This window comes from Leptonychotes weddellii, unplaced genomic scaffold (assembly GCF_054177405.1).
Source record: "Leptonychotes weddellii isolate Sample4059 unplaced genomic scaffold, ASM5417740v2 HiC_scaffold_1059, whole genome shotgun sequence".
Classification (NCBI taxonomy): Eukaryota; Metazoa; Chordata; class Mammalia; order Carnivora; family Phocidae; genus Leptonychotes; species Leptonychotes weddellii.
In genome coordinates, this window is record NW_027682808.1 from 2,711 (window position 1) to 14,665 (window position 11,955).

The following is an 11,955-nucleotide window of genomic DNA, read 5'->3' on the forward strand; positions in this document are numbered from 1 at the left end:
TTTCTGGGTCCTCTTTCATTTCTTTCGGGAATGCTAGTATACCAGTCTCTCACCTCCTTGGCTGAATTCATTCCCAGGTATTTTATTCTTTAAGTGCTATTATAATTGGGATTGCTTTCGTAATTTTCTTTATGGATTGCTGTTCATTGCTGGTAGATAGAAACAGAACTAATTTTTGTGTGAGTGTCTTGTACTCTGCAACTTTGCTGAGTTCATTCGTTAGCTCCTGCGGGTTCTTTGGGATCATGTCTTCTGTGAATAGAGACAATATTATTCTTTCTTTCCAATTCAGGTGCCTTAGATGGATTTTTCTTGTCTAATTGCTCTGGTTGGAACATTCAGTACAATGTGAATGGCATAGTGGTGAGAGAGGCATCCTTGTCTCATTCTTGATCTTAGGGAGATTCAACATTGAGGATGATGTTCACTGTGGGCTTTTCATAAATGCCCTTTATCATGTTGAGGAAGGGCATGCTGTTTTAAGTGGTGAATCACAGTCTCTTTTTATCTCATGTTCCAAGAAAGGGGGATATCCGTAATAAAACTGGATGAAATGTAGTTAAAATAGGAATACTGTGTCATTTCAACAAATTCTACATCAAATTTATTAAAAAATTGAAGGATCCCAGAGCAAAGAACTAGCTGAATTCTCTACTAGAGAAATCAAGTTTGGATACTTGTCCTGGGACATTCTTAGGAGCCTTCTGCTGCTGGCACCCACTCACCTCATTTACGCTCACTCGACAATGGAGGTATCAGGTACTTCGGTCACCGGTCCTCCGCACCTACTTTCTATGCTGAACATTCTGCCTCTTTTAAAAATGTATCTTCATTTTTAGTGAAGCAGGAGGTATCCACAATTCAGTTGAATTTTAACTTGACTTTTCAAATCTTAGACATGCTTTACCCTGGGGAATATTGGCTTCACAATGATATGAACTCAATTGTTAGGATGAAATCTACCAGTCCAAGGATAGCTTAGTCAAACCCGCATTTCCTGCTTGATTTAATTTTTAATATTTTTTCTTTTAAAAATATGAAATGCTTCATGAATTTGCATGTCATCCTTGTGCGGGGCCCACGCTAATCTCTGTTCACTTTAACTCTGGTATGTGTGTGCCCAAACCAGCACTATTCTGTATTATTTTACTCACACATTAAAAGCCAAAGTCAGGTGCTGACCTTCTATTATCCTCCGAACAGTCTTAGTGAGTACACAACCATGTGGCCTGGCCTACGTCCATCAGATTCACTTACAAGCAAGGTGCTCTGTGCAAAGACCCAAGGAAAGAAGGAGAACTGATCTGGGAATTGAATGCTGGGGGCAGGCAAGTGATGACCCCCAGAGAGAACTGCTACTATTTCTCTCACAATCCACGGGTTGTCCTTAAAGCACTGTCCACCTAAATTCTTATTCTGCTAAGAGCTCTATGCTTCTAAAGGATGAAGAAGAGGGGCACCTGGCTGGTCAGTTGGAAGAGTGTGTTACTCTTGATCTTGGGGTCATGAGTTCAAGCCTCATGTTGGGTGTAGAAATTACTAAACAGAAAAAGAAAGAAAGAAAAGAAAGAAAGAAAGAGAAAGAAAGAAAGAAAGAAACTTTAAAAAAGAGAGTGAGGAAGTGAGATGGAGGGAAGCCTGAAAGGCTGTCGGCAGGGGACACTGGTTTTTAACAACAAACACCAAAAACGCATTTGGTAATGTATTCACACACCTACAGGGAAAGAAGAAAAAGGAGACCATGCAATGAGTTGCCACAAAATTACATTTACTTAACTTAAGGATTTTTATTCTTTGGGCATGTGCTTTTCAGTTCTGATATTTAAAATGCTTTTCCTTTTGATTTGACACTTTAGAAATTAATGATTAATAAAAGTTGTAGTTTCAGACTGGACGGCTTTATATTTATCTAAAACATATCAAGTCCAAATTCGAAATAACTGGTTGCAAAATAGTTTCATATCAGATTACACAGGACAAAAGGCATTCAAAACAAAGGTCATTTGGGATAAAAAGGAAGGGCCCAGCTTTCTGCCTTTTTTGGAGCTTCTCACCATATAAAATGATTTCAAGGACTGTCCAATATTTGGCTTTTCAATAGCCACACACAGTAAATAAAATAAAATACTATATGTAACTGCATTTCACTACTTACACAGCCGAGTCTGCAAGTAGACTGAGCTTTCCTGTGGGCAGCTAAGTTTTATTGTAGTAAGTTTGTACTGAATGAAATTGTAATTAAGCTGGGAAAGGTCAGATTTCAGATAAGCAGGTTAGAATAAGCTTCCAGCAGTTTAGAGTAAGCGTCTGAGGGGACCACAATCTCACAACGTGCTGGCTTTGTGCAGACGTGCAGAGGGCAAGAAGGTACAGGAGCTGAGAGGAATCACCACGGATGAGCAGAGCTGAACAGGGCTGTGACCTCAGTGCAATTCCAGAAGGACAAGATGCAAGGGATACAGAAGGAGAAAGCACGCAGAACACCCAGAGGAGAGTAAACCTCAGGACGCTAAAGTTAGATGCAGAGCAATAAACGTGAACTTTATTGGTACGATTTTCGGGGTAGTGTGCTTCGTGCTGGTCATTTGACGGTGAATGAAAGATACAATTTCTTTCTCAAGGAGATGAACCTAGAGAGGAAGAGAGCCAAAGAGACAACTAAACTTATGACAGCAGCATCCGCAGGGTGGTTTGGGGGCCACACAGAGGAGGGCGCGGAAGAGGTCTGAGGACCAGGGGTGTGTGTGAGACAGACAGACAGACAGACAGACACTCAGCAGCAGCATGCTGTGGTCTGGCTGGTGCATGCACACGCACACACGAGGTTGGGGTGTGCAGAAGGCGGAATTTCCACACGGAAACTCACACACGGTTCTGACGCCCTTGCAGGTCAAGCACAGGAGAATCACTCTCCCCTCTTTGCACGTCGCCCGAGGCTTCACTCTGCCCACAGCCCAGGGTAAGCAGAGCCTGGCTGCTTGGCGGTGAGGGGACCAAGAAAGTGTCACAGGGATGACAGGATAATGAGTTATGAACAATGCTGTGCTTGGCGGCGAGCGAGTTCTGAGTTCTGTCCTAAGCACTTGTGTTTCCAGCACCGCAGGGGCTCATGCAGCTGATGTTTCTCACGCCAGAAGTTCTACTGTCAGGAAATGATGTGGTAAAACAATGAAAGTAGCTTTTGCCTGGAAAACAATTTGAGCTACCTCAGTAAATTCATTTTAAGTTGAGTTTCATCAGAAGAGAAAAATAGTGTTAATGGTCACTGATCACCAACAATCACACGATGAATAATGACCTGCACGGAGGCAAGCTTTCACTTTCCACAGTTATTGCAAATCATGACCGCTATAGAGACAGGGCTGTTTTACAGTTCAGGTGGAGAAAACATGTAATACTATCTCTTCACATGGACAAAAGATAAACTGAGGCATATTAAACACTTTAAGAGTTTATTTGGGCAAAAAGTGATTTGGATCAGGCAGCACCAGACCTGAAGTGGGTAGGAATGTTGCACCAACAGCTCAGGGAGAGACCCTTAAGAAAGCAGAAGCAGGGGCACCTGGGTGGTTCAGTTGATCTCAGCTCAGGTCTTGATCTCAGGGTCCTGGGTTCAAGCCCCACATTGGGCTCCATGCTGGGTATGGAGCCTACTTAAAAAAAAAAAAGATAAAGCCTCCTCGGCTGTTTGCAACTATTGAATATAATTTCATAACCTTGAAGCATTGATAGGCTTAGACTTTGGCCTACTTACATAAACCACCAGAGCATCAGACCCCTCAGTCTAATGGCCTCCTTCTTTAATCCACTTATCACTACATGGCATTAAGATAAAAGAAATTCATCACTTTTTTTTTAAAGATGTTATTTATTTATTTGACAGAGAGAGACATAGCGAGAGAGGGAACACAAGCAGGGCGAGCAGGAGAGGGAGAAGCAGGCTTCCCACTGAGCAGGGAGCCCGATGCGGGGCTCGATCCCAGGACCCCGGGATCACGACCTGAGCCGAAGGCAGACGCCCAACAACTGAGCCACCCAGGTGCCCCAAATGCATCACTTTTGATAAAGAAGAGAGCACAGTTAAGTTCAGTCTTACTTGCAACTTGAATCTAATTCAATTAACAAACCTTTGTTTAACTCCCTGGGTTGGAAATACTCCCTATTCTTTACTTCAGTGTTTTCCAAAAGGAATATTACTAGCATTTTGGATGGAAAAACTCTTTCTTTATACTCCACTGCAGTACACTCTCCTCTATACAACTGTCTATAGAACAGATGATAATAAGTACCATGTAATACACTATGTTTAGAATTTCTGGACCCCACCCACAAAAATAAGTAGCACATCCCAGTCATTGTGACAACCAAAAAAATATCCCCAAATATATTTCCAAATGTAGATCAGAAGGTAGCAATGCTCTGGCTTGAGGACCAGGGAATATTAGCACAGATAGTTTCTTTACTGCTTGAATAAACAAAGTATTTTGTTTTATGTGATTTGCTCTATAGCATCCTTTTAATTAAAAGTTGATTCCTTTTTGGAAGGGAGATTAATATTCCTTAGCTTCTTCTAAAAGAAGAAGCATATATTTGTTTCCACAGTAGCAAGTGAAGAAAGGCCATTTCACAAGTAAGTTGAGAGCACAGACTGTATCTCCCAGATAGAGGAAACCTTGAGAAATTTAACACTGTATCATAGTTTTAGATAGAATGGAATAGTTACATTAACAAGTATATTGTACTTAATAAATGTGTTACCTTTTCTTTTTTAAGTGCGTAACTTAAAAAAGAGTCCCACTTGGTCAGAGGTATGGTCCTCCCAGCCCAGAGTGCATGATTCTAGAATTGTGGGATGCAATAATGCTCTCCTAGACGTCTACTCGTGACTTACATACATAGTCATGTAAATATGACGAGTATGGAAAAGCTTTTCATAATAAAGCAAGCCTTTCGAGGCATTTAAGGAAACATATCAGAGAGAGGAAAAGACAGAACTCTGATTTAGGCTTCCCCCAGCCTAAAGGCTGACCTTTACAGGCACTGAGGGGAAAAACCAGGACATAATTATGCGAGGTTTCAATAGCAGCTCCTTCCCTCGCTCCAGTGTTTGCTTCAACACCACCAAGCAGTTAGCCGAATCCTGATGCTACCTGCCTGGTGATGTAAGCAAAATGTTAGAAATGATTAAGAAGCGTTATTTGTTATTTCTAGAAACTGTCTTGGTTTTTAGGATGCCACTCTCGTTGGATTATTTGTGCTACACACTGAAGAGTGGCTTGGGTCAAGCCTTGTGTATAGTTCCTTGCTTCTACCTGGCGTAAAGGTGAGTAAGATGCTCTTGGGCACAATCTAGAGACGAGGCACACAGTGAGTGTGCAGTTACAAAGCAAGGTGGCAAGTGCTCTCACGAAGGGGAAGCGCAGAGCTGCTGGGGCATCTGACCCTAAGACGGTCAAACAGAAAGTTCCACGGGCGATAGGCTGATGCGGCTCTTATCACACGAGTACAGATGGCCAGACAGGGCAAGGGAGGCAGATAAGAACTTTTCAGACAGAATCCATGTACAAAGTCATGGAGGCAGTCTTTAAATGGTGCCGTTGGACCACAGAAGTGCGGATTGGGTAGGAAGGGAAAAGGAAACGGGGCTGGAGAAGCAGGTGAGGCCCTGAAGAGTCCTGTCGCCAGGCTGACGAGCTGAGCCGTCAGCAGGTGCTAAGCAGGCACGTGACGCTGGCTTTGGGTTTCAGGACCGTCACTGTGGTGACGGTGTGCATGACGGGAACCGCTGGAGGCTCGGAGACCACAAGAACCATCCAGGGGAGCTCTCAGGAGGCAGGTGGAACTTGCTGGCTGGCTACGGGACCGAACTGGTGGAAGAAGCGCCCTGAGGTGACTCGCATGCTTCTGACCAGAGGGCTGCTTTCTGCTTCCCTCTCATCTCTCTCATCTTCCCCTGACTTTTCCGGTGTTCTCACAGAGCTTACTCCACTACCAGCTCCACTTTTCTTCCCGATAACTTGGCTGGCTCACAAATCTTACCATTTAATCTTTCTTGCTTATATATATATGTTCACTTATACATTCATAAATATACATTGCTAGTCCTCATGCTGCCTAAGCTCAAGTTTTTTATTTTGGCAAAGAAGGTCTAAAGCCTCATTTCACTTGGATGTTCCATTTCCTTTGCACTGTTCAAAATGATCATATTCTGCCAAATCAGCTTCTTTTCTCAATGTTTCCTTTCAAGATGGAACTAGCTTTTCCCACAACTTACAGGCTGGAAATACTTGGTTTGGTTCTCTCCTAGGTTCAAACTCTTGGACGTACACAAAGATCACAAAATGAGCCTATAGTAGGGACAAAAGGGGAAGATGAGGCAGCCGTCCGAGGAAGCCCGGGTTGCTTGGGCATCTCATCTCTAAGAGTAATGTGTGCAGGAATCGTATTACAGAGACAAAGCAAGACTTATCTAAGATGGTAGGAGGGTGATTACAGAATAAGACAGTAAGATTTTTGTTACTAAACTTGCCACTCTGCCCAACCTGTGGTGAGCTGCAATGCATTTTCTTCAAACATCTATCTCCCTTGAGGACCTCTGTGGCTCTATGGGCTTTCTTTTTTCTTTTATTTTTTTAAGACTTTATTTATTTATTTGACAGAGAAGAGAGAGAGCATGAGCAGGGGGAGCTGCAGGAAAAGGGAGAAGCAGGCTCCTCACTAAGTAGGGAGCCCTATGCGGAACTCGATCCCAGGACCCTGAGATCATGACCTGAGCCAAAGGCAGAGGCTTAACCGACTGAGCCTCCCAGGTGCCCCTCTACGGGCTCTCTGCCCACCTTTCTACTCTAAGTAACAACCAGTGTCCCCTGCCTCCAAGTCACATGCCGCTCTTCAGGTAGCAGTGATCCCTACAGACTGCACCTGTCTTTCTTCTCTACAGCATGAGCACGTACTACCCCCACATTTCTTCCCCCACCCAGCCTGGAGGCCATTGTACCGAACACAGCTCTTGCACAGGTATTTCTCACGACTTCTTTGAGGGCAGCAAAACTGAAGAACAATAAAGTTGGAAGACCTTTCGAAACTCTTTGACTTCAAACCTGGCCAGAAAGTTACAGAAATCAAGACAGTATTGTATTGGTGAGAGAACAGATTGAAAGAACAGAATAAAGAGCACAGAAATAGAACCACAAAAATATAGGCGGCAATCTTCGATAAAAACACAAAGGCAATTCTGTTTTTTTTTTAGATTTTATTTTTTTATGTAATCTCTACCCCCACTGTAGGGCTCAAACTCATGACCCAGAGATCAAGAGTCACATGCTCTCTTGACAGAGCCAGCCAGGCACCCCCCAAAACAAAGGCAATTCAGTGGAGAAAGAATAGTCTTTTCAGCCAGTGGTGCCGGTACAACTAGGTATGCACATGCAAAAAACAAAACAAAAATAAGAAGGAAGGAAGGAGGGAAGGAAGGACGGAGACAGAAAGAAAGAGAAAAAGAAAAAAAAGGAATCTAGGCACAGACTTTATAACTAGCACAAAAATTAACTCAAAATGCATCACAGACTTAAATGTAAAACACAAAACTATAAAACTTCTAGAAGATAGCAGCGGGGGAAATCTAGGTGAGCTTGGCTTTGGTGATAACTTTTTAGATACAACACCAAAAGCATGATCTGAGAAAGGAAGAAATTGGTAAGTTGGCTTCATTAAAACTAGTAACTCTCACTCTGCAGAAGTCACTACTAAGAGAATGAAAAGACAAGCTTAGCATGGGAGAAAATATTTACAGAACATGTATCTGACAAAGGACGTGTATCCAAAATATACTTAAAACTCAACAATCAGAAGACAAACAACCCAACCTACAACCCTAAAAAACCCTACCCAACAACCCTAAAAAATCAGGATAAGATCTAAACAGACACTTCACCACATAAGATACACAGATGGCAAGTAAGCATATGGAAAAATGCTCGACATCATAGGTCATTTGGGAATTGCAAATTAAAACAATGAGATACCACCATGTATCTATTAGAATGGCTAAAATCCAAAAAACCCTGACAATACCAAACAGTATTAAGGATGTGGAGCAAAAGGAACCTTCATTCACTGTTTGTGGAAATGCAGAATGGTACAGCCACTTTGCAAGAGAGTTGGAAGTTTCTTACAAAGTTAAATACAATGTTACATATGATCCAGCAATTGTATTCCAGATATTTACCCAAATGAGTTGAAAACATAAAGCTCGCACATAAATATTTATAGCAACTTTATTCATAATAAAGTTGCCGAAACCTGGAAGCAACCAAGACGTGCGTCAAAAGGGGAATGGATCAGCAAACTGTTATACGCATAAAATGGAATATTATTCAGTGATTTAAAAAAGCTATCAAGCCACAAAAAGGCAGGGAGGAACCTTAAATGCATACTTCTAAGTGACAGAAGGCAGTCTGAGAGGCTACATACTGTGTGATTCCAACTACATGACAGCCTGGGAAAAGCAAAGCTACAGAGACAGTAACAGGAACAGTGCTTGCCTTGGGCTCAGCTGAGACCGGGAGGAGTGACCCCCAGGGCGGTGACACTGCCTTGATGGATACAGGACATCGTGCATTTGTCAAAATCTACAGAATTGTACGGCACAAAGGGTTGAGCCCTAATGTAAACTATGAGCTTCAGCAGATCATGTATCAACATCAGCATCCATTGTAACAATGTGCCACGCTAATGCAAGGTGTTAATAAGGGAAATCGTACTGGGAAGAGGAGGGGGTATATGGGAACTCTGCACAGTGATCCGCTGTGCAGCCCCCCACTGCCCATAAAGTCGCCTCATCCCATTTCAGCATGGCACGCCTCTCCTCTCCTGCACTGAACACCTAGAGAACAATCCCCAGTACCCCACTGTGGTAGAGAAGCAATCATATCCAGCAGGGAGGAATGGGCCCGAGACCCCAGAATCTAAGTGCTTCTTAAACAACTTTCACTTTCCTTGTTTTAGCAGGCTGCTGCACTCTCATTCCCACACATAGCTGCTATTGTCTTAGGGGATCCCATTGTATGAACTGAGTTTTGTCACCCCCAGAGAGTTTGCAAAATCAATTAGCCTTAGTCAATACGCTTTCCTGCTTCTAAAACTGTAAATTGCCCTTCCATTTTTCCTTGCCATTGTGAGTTTGTGCATTTTAAAAAATCTGTTTTAGTCTTGCCTGGGAGGGAATTAAATTAGTTGCTCTAGTTATCGTTATCTTTACTCGTATGTTCACATCTCTGGTAATAAATAGTACAAAAGTGCATTTTAAAACTTTACAGGAACGATACCACCTTGGGTATAGCGCTTACTTAAAATAAATAAACTTTAAGGATTGGGAAAACAAATAAACTCAAATTGCACTAAATACAATACGGTTTAGTCAAAAGGAATAATTCTCACAAGACCACAAGCATTCTGTAATAACAAAACATTATCGTGAAGGCAGTTACATTCATTTTTCATCAGACAAGCTGACCAAAACCTGGAATCCAGTCTGATCCCTGTTTGTCTCTTTAAGTCATTAATATGAACAATTTCCTTTCCTCTTGAAGAGTCCTGTTAGAGCAAGAGGACCCCACCCGAGGGGAATGCAGACCTGCAATGGGGGCCTTAAGCTCCCTTCAGATCCCCTATCAGAGCAAAGTGCACAGCTGCTGGGCATTCTGGTGGTTGCTCCATGAACAGAGCTGCTCGGCATGAGGATCAGGGAGCTCTTCTGCTTTCAGCAGGCACGGGATGTCCCACCCAGCCTCATTCCATAGTAACGCCGACGCACTCAGCAAACGTGTGATCGCCCCCACCGCGGGCAGCAAGGACGTCACAGTCACCTGGTGTCCCGTGATCAGACATTCAGTGCCCAGGAGAAGGGGCCCCGAAAGAGAGTATCTACAGAAAATATACAGGAATTGTAACTGAATCCTCCCATATGACATGCTCCTATGTGAGAATTTTAAAAGTAGACAATGAAAGGAAAACATTGAACTGTGATCCCTCATTGAAATTTGAAGGATTACAAAAAAGCTTAGAAAACCTACCCCTTCCCCACACAATTATTATCTGTGCTTCCAAATGTTACCCAGGAAAATCACTTCTCTGATAAAGCCTGGCTTAAAAAAAAAAAAAAAAAAAAAAATGGGCGCCTGGGTGGCTCAGTTGGTTAAGCGACGGCCTTCGGCTCAGGCCATGATCCTGGAGTCCCCGGATCAGCGCGGGTTCTGCTTCTCCCTCTGACCCTCCCCCCTCTCGTGCTCTCTCTCTCATTCTCTCTCAAAATAAATAAAATCTTTAAAAAAAAAACCACCTAAAATTAAAATAAAAAGGGAACTCTAAACTTTGCAATCTCTGAATTTGGGCATAATATAAACCATGGGATACGAATTTCTGAAATCTTTCTGCTGCCAGTGTTGCATCTACAATGGCTGATCGGGTGGTCGTTACTTTCTTGCATTTTTCTATATAACATCATTCATGATCGACACCAAAGTCAAAATTCATGCAGATCACTTAGTTTGCTGACAGTACTTAAAGATGTTAGAACATGTAATGGGAAAACGATCCCTATTATAACAATAAATTCAAAAACCAAAAACTTAAGAAATGTGGAGGGTCTCTATTGGGAATTTTTTTTAAAAACCGCTGCCTTATAAGAAGGAAGCCTTTGGGCGCCTGGGTGGCTCAGTTGGTTAAGCGACTGCCTTCGGCTCAGGTCATGATCCTGGAGTCCCGGGATCGAGTCCCACATCGGGCTCCCTGCTCGGCGGGGAGTCTGCTTCTCCCTCTGACCCTCCCCCCTCTCATGTGCTCTCTCTCTCTCATTCTCTCTCTCAAATAAATAAATGAAATCTTTAAAAAAAAAAAAAAAGAAGGAAGCCTTTAATAAATAGAAATATATGCCTTGCTCTTAATCTAGCAATTCAATGTAATCCAAATATAAACACAGAAAAATAGTGGAGGGAATGAAGGAGGGAGATAATAGAATGATATTAATGTTCATCTGGAAAAACAAACACATACTAATCAGAAAAGCACTGTTAGAGAGCAGTGATGAGGACGAGCCTTACAAGATACTAAAAATATAGCTTATAAAATAAGATGAAAAAGAGGGAGGCAAACCACAGGAGGCTCTTAACTCTAGGAAACAAACTGAGGGTTGCTGGAGGGGAGGTCGGTGGGGGGATGGGGTAACTGGGTGATGTAATGAGCACTGGGTCTTATACTCAACTGATGAATCACTGAATTCTACCCCTGAAACTAATAATAATACACTTTATATTAGGTAACTTGAAGCTAAATAAAAAAAATAAAAATTTAAAGAATTTTTAAAAATGTATTTTAAAGCTACGATGATCACAACACATTAGTCCTGGAGAGGAAATGGGCCAACAGGAGGAAGTGGAGTCCACCTGCCCCCCACTCCTCGCTACCGGCCTAGAATCACCGCGCCCTGTGGCCTGGCTGGCTAGGGTCATCCAGGGTCGACTTGTTACAGTTACGGTTTGGTCTGCCCTGACTTGTATCAGCCGCCTCGCCTCCTGCCTCCTGGTGGGGTCCTTGAAGTCACCACGATCTCACTGATCTAACTTCATCAGTCCAGGACTGTATAGACTTTCCTGTGATTAGGAAAATTCAGTTACAATTACTTTATATCTTCTACAGATAAAGCTTATCTTTCTTTGCAATATGTATTTACAAGTGAGATAAAATCATTCGGGGGACGCCTGGGGGGCTCAGCCGGTGAGGCGTCTGCCTTCCGCTCAGGTCATGATCCAGGACCAAGCCCCACTGGGTCTCCCTGCTCAGCGGGGGGCCTGCTTCTCCCTCTCCCTCTGCCGTTCCCCCTGCTTGTGCTCTCTCGCTCTCTCTGTCTCTCTGTCAAATAAATAAATAAAATCTTAAAAAAAAAGATAAAATCATTCA

General features: G+C 42.8%; 1 long non-coding RNA gene and 1 other non-coding gene across 2 annotated transcripts; both read right to left on the reverse strand.

Moving 5' to 3' along the window:
- Positions 1-1,030: 1,030 nt before the first annotated feature.
- Positions 1,031-1,132, reverse strand: LOC115938554 (U6 spliceosomal RNA). Its single transcript, XR_004073631.1, has one exon. It is a non-coding gene; the product is annotated as a U6 spliceosomal RNA (small nuclear RNA).
- Positions 1,133-1,747: 615 nt separating this feature from the next.
- LOC115938553 (uncharacterized) lies at positions 1,748-11,949 on the reverse strand. The gene is made up of 2 exons (XR_004073630.2): positions 2,867-11,949; positions 1,748-2,630 (listed from the first exon to the last, which is right to left on the reverse strand). It is a non-coding gene; the product is annotated as an uncharacterized LOC115938553 (long non-coding RNA).
- Between the last annotated feature and the right edge of the window lie 6 nt (positions 11,950-11,955).